We start from the raw sequence: 10327 nt of genomic DNA, 5'->3' as shown, positions 1-10327 counted from the left end.
GCAAAGTATCTCGACTGCTTAACATTACAATTAAGCATCTGACTTGAACAGTCATTTGTACAAACCTGTTCATGGTATTAAATACCAAACAAAAATGGTTTCATTTTTTCAAGCAATACTCATACATACATACAATAGTCTCTAAACTAATCGTTATGTGTAACTGTGTAATAATTTATTTGTAAGTCCTGCATAGATATAAACATGATATTTGGTGTTGCTTAGATCTTGGGACAGGGTTGTGAATGTCAAGTCATTTGCTGTGTTTCTGTGAAGTTCTAGCACCTAGAGTGAAGAGATTTAAACTCTAAATTTTCATTTAAAAGAAACGTATCTTCAACCAATACTGTCCCCCCTCAAATCACAAACTTAAAAAGCAAACAAAAGAATTCCAAATCCTGAAATCATGAGAATGAAAAAAACTTCTCACAAAATGTTGTTCCTTTTGCCTAAAAATAATGAAAATAAACAATTGCAGACTTTCTTTTTAAGCTTAGATTACTATTAACAACTTAGGTAACAGTACCAGCAGTACATGGAGAAACCTGAAATTCTCATAAATTCTTAAAACAAAAGTCAGTACATTATATTACAATTATCTTTCTGCAGTAAATCCATAAAAGGAGAAAAAAAAAATCTCAGCAACATACAATTTCTGGTATTCCAACGTACGCTTTACATCCTCCTTGCAATTCTGCAGGAATACAAGGGGAACTTCCCCACTCCTCTAGTACAATTTTTATTGTTTTGTAATAATCTTTTTAGGCAACTATGACAATGCCGATGATTATGCACGACACAACTTTACTAGATCCAAGGAGACAGCCTTTATTTACCTGACCAGATTGTAGCAATACCTGAAACCTAATGCACCCAAACCTACTCAAAAAGATTTAAGGGGTGGGAAGGTATTTCAAATCTACCCATTAAGATGGGTATTCTTAAAATTCATATAAATGAACAAACTCCCTAATTAATCAACTGCACATTCATATTTGTTTTTCCTTTGGCATTAGCCTAGCAACATTTTTAGAGGGAAGCATGCCCTAACTGAACAAAAGCAGCATGCAATTTTATAAGCCACGATAAATCAGTAACTTATACAGACTGATGTGTCTCTCTACTGATCTCTTAGCTGAAGTCTGACCCAAGATTACCTTGTTAAGCATCTTAATTAAAAAGTTATGTTAATTTCCTTAAAAAGAAATGGGATTTTTCTATTCTACACAGATGGCAGACAACAACAAAGTTAAAAGTGAAAATCTTCAAGCTTTTGCAAATACCTTTACTGAATTTAGACATACCTTTTGATAGCCACAAGTTCTCCTGACTCGTTGCTCTTCCCCATCAACACACTGCCATAGGTGCCATCACCTAGCTGTTTCATGATTGTGTAACGGTTCATTTTTTTCAGATCCAGATAGCCAAATCCTTATGAATTTCTAAATGTCTCCTGTTTTGTTAAAGAATTCTATGCTCTTTGATTTTGTTGGAGAAATCTTCTTCCAGACTGTTTTATATTGGTGCATGTCTTCTCATAACGCAGCAGGATATCCACTAGTCTTCTCCAAATTGAAGTTACTTTGAGATCCAGATATAAAGTTTAAGAAACAGAAGAACATGGTCATTCTCACACAGATACTGAAAAAAAAGATAGGGAAATATGTAACTTAACAATATTTTAGGGAAGAGACACTATACTATTTGTATCTAACAATAACAACCCCCAGATCTGTATGTGTTCTTTAAGTAGAACACTTCAACATAACTAGTTCCTTTAAATCCTTCAAACCGCAGAAGGTGCCTAGTCTAGGATTAGGGTTAGAGTAAGCAGGAACTGGAGAGTTAAGATTACTGTCATAATTCCCTAGAACCAGAGAAATGTGTTTAAGGCTGCTGTCCTCTGATGGAACTCATTCTTAATTTGTAGACAGCAACAGGTTCCTAATCTGTAAGAAGGGCAAGGCTGAGGTTTAGGAAAACAGACAGAAGAATTCAAATTTTTACACAGGGTGCTATGGTATACCTAGAGTCTGAATGCTACGTTTGGGATTGGTAGTGCAAGCAGGCTCACTATGCTTAAAGACAGTGAGGACAGCAGCCAAAGCAGGTGAGATAAACGCTGCGTTCTTTGCCAAGGAAATCAAATTGTTATAAATGTCCTTGGATATCTTGTTCTGAAGTTCACAGAATTCTTAGACTATAGCCACAGTTAGGATTAGGCACAGTAACGGCTGAAGAGTTAAGTTTATTGTTCAGTTTTACAAGGCCTGCAGAGAGAAGTATACAGCTCACGTGCATTGGTGTGAAAGACTAGATCCGCATTGTCATTTGGAAAAGAATTCACATTAAACAATGCTGAATCTTCATCTCTGAATATATGTAAACCTTAATCTGAATCCTGATCCAAGCTGAATCTGAACCCTAGCTCCATTATACACAATACTATCTGTCACCAGCACTTCAGATGAAGGCCAGTTCCCACAGGTCCTATGCACAAATCCTAATTCTAGCCTTAGCACCGGCAGCCCACTAGACACAAACCTAATAACTGATGTTGAGGCACTCATGCAAACTCACAGCAGTCATCCACTTATTTTTTGCAGGCCTAGGAAAAACTAACAACCAATCACTGCAGCATTTACTCACTGTAACCCAAATGTTTAAACACAAACTATTGACTGCTAACCAAATTCCAGCATTATCTCTATCTTTTGCCTCTGCTGTCTGAAAATCAAAAATGAAGCTCAAATCAACCGACATCCACTGTCAGCCTACCTCTGCAGAAGAAGCAGAATTCAGCATGCAACTCCAGAGTCCTTAGCCTTCTGCCGGAATTAGCTACAGGCTAGTGAGGCTGTCCAGACAGATTAAGGAACTCAAATTCAGCTGGTAAGAAGCCTCAGGCCTGTGATTTACAGGCCTGGCAAAATTCAACAATAAAATTGGCCTCTTACAAGTGCGAACACAGCATTCTCGAGTAGACTAGCCTGCTGTGTAAAGGAAACATCTGCCTGGACCACACACCAATGTTTCTAAGCTGTTATTACTTAAAATGCCGCTCATTTGAAAAGTCATAACGTGCACCTTGTTACTCACTGTTGCTTCTGTTACAAGGGAAGAATCTTCCATCAGCTGTCAAGATACCAGTAACAAGTGACCTAGTGGGCATCTCAATTTATAATACTTGCACCAGACAACCACCGGTTTTAGTTCATTAGTTTTATATACATATGTATATATGAAAAAAAGCCAAAACAAAAACAGTATGAAAGTATTCTGATACACATTTTAAAACACAGCATCTGCATATAAAGTATCAGCAATTATAAACTGTGCATGCATTTTGTGTATAGGTATACATAGACATATAACACGAAGTGAAGTTAAATGTAACAGGATCTGGGTGCTGGCATTTCTCGGTTTCAACAAATATCATTGTTTAAGACACGGTCCTTGGAGGGGATTGAGCAATATCTGCGAAAGAGGGCCCTAGCCTGAACTCACAGAGTTACATACATTAAAAATTTGGAGTACTCACATGCATTTCATGCCCAATCTTTTGCTCTCTAACAAAGTAAACCAAAATACCAAGCTAAAAACCTCTGTATTTACAATAAACAGACACAGATCTAACACAAACCTCAATTTTTAAGTCCTCTGATTTTGGTGCCTACATCCTATCAGCTTTTCAAGTAATTTTTTGAGTATAAATTAATTACATGGTTTTCTAATTATTCCTTTTGTCCAATTCTATTATTTCGGCATGGACATTTGAAGCAGCACCACATGAAGTGCTTCTTTCCCTCCAGAAGTCCTATGTAATGTAACATACCACAGGCATAATTGTGCATTTTGCCTGTTCTGTAATATATTTTGTTGCCTTATTCCTTTTCTGCTGTACACTGTAATTTTTAGGGTATGAAAACACTTAAGTAAAGTACAGAAATGTCAGCAAATTCCTTCAACAGTCAAATGGAAGCATCAAAATCGCTCTACAGAGAGGCACAAAACCAGGTGTTAAAACCACATACCTTGACAACAATACCTATGTACCACATACATTCCCCACCTCACTGATGCATGCTAGGCCATTCCCCTAATGACTCCTGTAAAAGAGTTGTCTTGGTCACTTACAGTTAACAAAAAAGGCAAACGAGGGAACTCTTAGCTTGAGACATCATCAACTGAAAACTAACCAAATGCAGTGAAAAAAAAAAAAATAAGACTGCAGTTATCACACTTCTCCAATTTTTTAGAGAATTAATCCTTCATACAGAAACATCTAAAAAAATTGATAAAAGTTCTGCAGACAACTAAACAGTCAATTTTAGGGCAATGCTGTAGCACGCAGTAGTCCATAAGAAACGCTGGAGGGTGACAGAGGTTTGCTGATCAAGAAGAACAGCACTGGATCCTGCAAGACTGATCTCTACCGTCACCAATATTAGGATAAACGAGGCTGCGAAGTATGTGCGTTTATCAGCCTGGTATGACATCAGGGTCAGGGGCTTCTTTTGCTTTTACTGGAATTACAGAGCATGATAAGTTGGAATATAAATGCTCTAGAGATTCACATTTCACTACAACAGACTTTTGGACACTTTCTACTTTGCATCATGCATACCCAGCTCAGGTGTGCAATTTTTTCACTGTAGTCCCTGTTTTTTTTTAAAGTTTGTAGTTCAGTTTTCTCTTTTACACCAACCTGGGGAAGAGCAAGGGCTCAGCCTAGCTTTTCTTGTTAATGCAAGCCTCTGAAGTGGCCTTTCCCATCATAAAGCTTACATGATATTATTTCCTCAATTATATGATGCTCTAAAATGTAAAACTGTCATAATAGCTACCAAACTGAAAAGAGAAATCCTACTGTCAACAGCAGCTTGTTTTATACTCTTAATGACATATGGCCCATAATCTCTTCACACAGGATTAAGAATGGATTAAAGCAAGGGACAAATAGAGGACAAAACACAATAGCTTGAAAGAATCTAGTAATTTGTGTAAATTTAGAGAATCTCAACAAGTACTCAATTATTTAAGCAAATTTTCACTTTCACTATATTATACTGGTGTTTTATTTTAAGCACTAGCAACAACTTTAAATTATTCTAGATGTCTGAATTAGATTTCAAAATGTAATGAATATGAGCAATTCATCTGCATTTCTGCTGTATAAGTATTGTGCATTACCAAAAGCTTTACATTTGCATGCTAAACAGGCTACTCTCAAATTAAAATACACACTAGAATATGTGACCCAATAAAGACCTCTCACACAGATAAGCAAAACACTTACAACCCAGTTTCACCAACCTGTTCCCAGTAACTGCTGGAATCATCAAAACTGTTCACAGAGCAGGGCAGCACTCTTAGTGATCAAAACTGGCAATATTGCACAGTACAGAATCTATGCTGATACAAATTCCACAAGTTTTTAAAAAACCCAAACAACAACTCACAAACCAACAAACTGCTGCTACAAGAACGTTCTTTGTAGTGACTCTGTATTACTAAAGCTGACAGTAATCAGATCCCATGACAGGTGGATCCAGTTCTGGAGATTAACTACAAATCCATTATTCTAAGCAAAGGCCACCAAGTTATTTAAAAGCATGGCTGCTCAACTGCAAGCAGGAAGTTAGTAACACTGACGATAAATATTTGTACTTTCAAATATACTGCCTTAAATATTTTTTTTAAAAGCCCCTTCAAAAGTCTAATATGTTGTTTTACTTATTTGTATGGGATATTCATGACAGGGCGTATCAAAAAGCAAGAATTCCAGTTTGCTAAAAATATTTTCCCTCATTTTGTTCCAAACCTGCTTTGGTTTCAAACCAGAACGATCCACACCAACTTTTTCAGGATGTTTCGACAGTGAGCTGCCCTGGATGCTGCCGCCCTGCACCCGTGAGATTTTACCGCTTCCCATCCCCGTGAAATCCCTTCCTGCCGTGCAGTGAGCAGCGCAGCGAGCTCCAGGACAGCAGTGGTTTCCAAGAGACTTGCTGCCGGACTTTCAAGTTTCCAGCCTTAGGTGGTGTCCAAAAGGAAGAGAGACAACACGTATTTCAACATCTCTGCAGCACTATGAGTTTCCATGCTGATTTTACTTTCACCTGGGAACATTCAGTTGTCTTCCCAAAAAGCGCACAGTTGCCTCCCTTTAATACACACTCACTGTGGAAAGGGGAGCACAACTCTCCTCTCAATTTATTCAGGCTGTGAAACTCAAGACCGCCTGGCCTGGAAGTTCCACCCTGATTCTCATACATACAAATTCGCCTCCTCTCGTTCACCCTGAGCATTTCAGGCTGTCGAGGCCTGGTGCCGCCTTATTGGAGCCGAAGCAGGCAGGATCCCCGTCTGATCCGAACAGAGCCTTCCCCCCTAAGCCCAGCACCGCAGAGCGGGCCGGCTCCGCACCCACGCGGGGAAAGCCCACTGGTGACCCGGCCCACCTCACATCAGCCTGCGGGCTGGCAGAGACCGACCTGGTCAGGGCCAGACGACAGACGCCGGGCTGCTCCCGCTCCAGCCTAAACCGGCAGCTCCTTCACCCAGGTGGGACCCTTGAGCCTCCCCCCGCCCTAAACGGCCCAAGCCACGGACGCGAGGGGGGACACGGAGACCCTCCCAAGACGCCCACCGCCCCCGTGGGGACGCAGCCCCCCCCCCCCCCCGCCACCACCGAGCCCGCCCACTCACTCACTGCTGCGCTGCGGGCGCTGCCAGCCGAGCCCCCCCCCCCCCAGCCCGCCCGCCAGCCGCCTCTGCCTGGTCGCCGCAGCGACAGCTCGGGGCGCTGGCGGCGGGCGGGGCGGGGCGGGGGCGGGGGGGGGGTGGGCCTGTTGCTGGCCCCGCCCCTCGCGCACGTGTCACGCGGCGCAGCGGGCGGGCGCCGGGGCCCACGTGAGGCGCGGGGGAAGGACTCGCGTGGGCGCGGGGCTGCGCGCGTATGGGGGGGGGGGTGGGGTGGGGGCGAAGGCGGGGGTCTGCGGCCGAGGGCAGCGGCCGTGTCACGTGTCTCCGGAAGGCGGCAGCGGAACATGGGAGAGCGGCGGTGGGGGCGCTGCTGCCGCTACTGCCGGGGGGGCGGAGGCGGAGGCGGGGGTCCGTGTGTTAAACGGAGGCGCCGGCTAAGCCGCCGCGTAGCCTGGGTTTGTTACAGAAGTGCCCCCCGCCGTATTCTCGGCTGCAGTGACGTCTGAAGGGGTTTTTTCCCCCGCGCGTTTTCCATTTCTTACTTACCGCAAGCAATTTATTAAGATGCACATTGCTGATATAGATGCGTGGGGGAAACTTTGAATGCAGTGGGCGTTCTAAAATGTGTGTGTGATACCTAAAGGGGGCCGACAAGAGGGGCCAGGTTGGATGGGGCTTTGAGAATCATAGAATGGTTTGGGCTGGAAGGGACCATTAAAGGTCATCTGGTCCAACCCCCCTGCAAGGAGCAGGGACATCTCCAACCAGATCAGGTTGCTCAGAGCCTCATCCAGCCTGGCCTTGAATGTTTCCAGGGATGGGGCATCCACCACCTCTCTGGGCAACCTGTGCCAGTGTTCCACCACCCTCATTGTAAAAATTTTTTTCCTAATATCCAGTCTGAATCTACCTCCCACTATTTTAAGACTATTACCCCTCATCCTATCACAACGGCCTTGCTAAAGAGTTTCTCCCCATCTTTCTTGCAGGCCCCTTTTATGTTCTGAAAGGCTGCTATAAGGTCTCCCCAGAGCCTCCTCTTCTCCAGGCTGAACAGCCCCAACTCTCTCAGCCTGTCCTCATAGGAGAGGTGCTCCAGCCCTCTGATCATCTTCATGGCCCTCTTCTGGATGCACTCCAACAGGTCCACGTCCTTCTTATCTTGGGGGCTCCACAGCTGGACTTCAGGTGGGGTCTTACATGTTTCTGTATATATTTCTATTGTAAAAATAATAATGAAGTTTGGTGCTTTGGTCCTTTGAAACCCAGATTTCTCCAGTGTGGTCAGAAGACATGGTTAATAAAAATTGCATATTTAGTGTCTGAGTCAGAGAGTAATTTTGTCAGTGAAGTCTCATTTTAAGCTTTAATTCTCAACATTAGTTTGAACTTCCTATTTTTTGATGGTTTTGAGAGTGAGGGGCAAGAAAAGCAGGAGGTCATTTCAACCCAGTAACTCCTAGTGGCACCATGGAGGGAAAGGCAAAAAGTTGTTTTGGAAATTCAGATTCCTATCTGCTTCACCAAGCTGGCCACTCAGGCTTGCTGAGCGAAAATGGGAAGCTGTCTTAATTATACCTTTATTTTTTTTCCCCTATTCATCATTAGCTGGTGTGCTAACTTTGTGATGGTTTAAGCACTGTTGACAGATTAATTGCTTCTACCTGAAGTCAACTGGGTGGAACGTGGAGCTATGGGAATCGGTTTTCTGGAATCCAAAGGATTCAACCACTCACACACAGTGTGCTGAAATGAAAGTAGAAGAAAACAACATTATGTTTTCTGAAACAGAACATGCTGATTTCCTTTATTGAAATAAAACATGAGAGGTGCCTTCTGGGTCAAATGAAGTTCAAAGGTGAGACCTGGACATGAGATGGGAGAAGGCACCATCACCAACCCAGGTGAATTCAGAAAGAGATTCAAGAGGAGCTGATCATACATAGCAAAGCACTTAACCACACATTCACCTGCAAGGATGTGTTTGAACACCATTACGTATATACATTGCATGTGTGGAAGTACTTCTCCCCCATCAGTGGAGACAGTGGCAGCAGTTGTCCCCTCCCTGCCCTCGTGCCCTTTCCATCTCTTCAGCTTAGCTTTGTCCCATGGCTGCCCTTCCTTCTCAGTGATAGGCTCCATCCTCCTCCTCTGGTGCTGCCGCCTGATTTCCACAGATATCCCGCCAGCTACCTTTCCCTGCAGGGCTTTGTGGCTGACATCAAGCTTCCTGGGATCTTGCTGGGCTTTCATGCCTGCGTGTTACGTGGCCTGTAAGCCTGGTCTGTGAAACTCTAATCCCTTCTCCAAGGAGCTTAGACCATGGAGAGGAAGGAAGCTACAGCTTCTTTAATGCTCTTATCTGGGAAGTCCCTAGAACAATGTTCTTAGTTGCTTCTAGGGCATTTCTGGTCTAATTACAGCCACTTCTCAGAGATCTGGCACAAGCAAGGGGTCTCATGCTTAAATAATTTCAATACTAGTTTCACATAGGTGCAGCACTGAAGTCTGAATTCTGTTACTGGGACCTCATGCCTGTCAATTGTTGGTACTTTCTGTAACGCTCCCCACCATTTCACACACCTGAAGACAGAAAGGCCGTAGGCAGAACTTGCCAAACTGCAACATGGTGTGGAGTTGCAGGACGAGCACTGCGACCCAGTCACTTAACACTTCATTTTGTCATAAAGACAGGAGAGAGGTGCTTGGCTGTGCTCTTGCTATGAACCAGGAAACCAAGGGAAAGGCAACAAGCCGGAACAGAGACCCAGAGCTGCAGGTTGTTTGTCAGCCTTGCGAAAGGACCTCCAAGAACATCCTCATGCACCTGCTTCCCTGCTCATTTTACACAACAACACGAGCAGACCCACTGCTAATTTTCTGTTGAAAGAACTCTCTTTGGCTGTGGTCCCTAAAGGTGTCGATGCTTTGCTCAAATGCCTAACTGCCCGACACTGGCTTCTCCCAAATGCCGCCACAAGTGTGAGCATGCATGCTGAAGCTAATAGGGGTTGTCTAGACTTTGTTTGGTTCATCTTTGTTTTAATGAGTTTGACCCAAGTGAACAATGTTTCTGTGCGATACTTATTCGCAGCTGTATCATCCCACTGATCTTTGTGTTGCATTTGGACTCTTGCGAGCCCACGGAGGTGCCATATTGAAATGCACTCTCCTTTTTACACAATCCCGACTGTAACACAACGTAAACGGTAACAAGGTCACCCTCCCTTTGCTCAGGAGTGACAGATATGTACTTTACACAGCTCGAGCACCTAAGGCTCTGGCTTATTAGACTAGCTTAATGTTATCCAGACGTGGGACACCACTGTGCACTGGTCTCATTACTTCTCAAACTGAGTTATTTTAGCAGGCCTGGACTAACTTTTCACTCTGTGTGTTGTGGGCAACAACTCCAACATTAAAGGTCCCCATTCTTCCCTTTTTATCTGCATGTGATTGCTACGGAAAAGGGTGGGAATGACATGAGCTTTCCTAAATGCATCTCTAAGAACTGCATTGTGCATCCTGCTAAATGGTGTCTCTCAAGAAACATGATCTACTTTTGTGAATGGGAGTAGCTCAGTTGTATTAGATTGCTTCCCCCAAAAAGATGCAA

Source organism: Chlamydotis macqueenii, chromosome 2 (assembly GCF_036417535.1).
Source record: "Chlamydotis macqueenii isolate bChlMac1 chromosome 2, bChlMac1.mat, whole genome shotgun sequence".
In the NCBI taxonomy this organism is placed as follows: Eukaryota; Metazoa; Chordata; class Aves; order Otidiformes; family Otididae; genus Chlamydotis; species Chlamydotis macqueenii.
The sequence above is the reverse complement of the archived record's forward strand: the minus strand, read 5'-3'. Positions refer to the sequence as shown.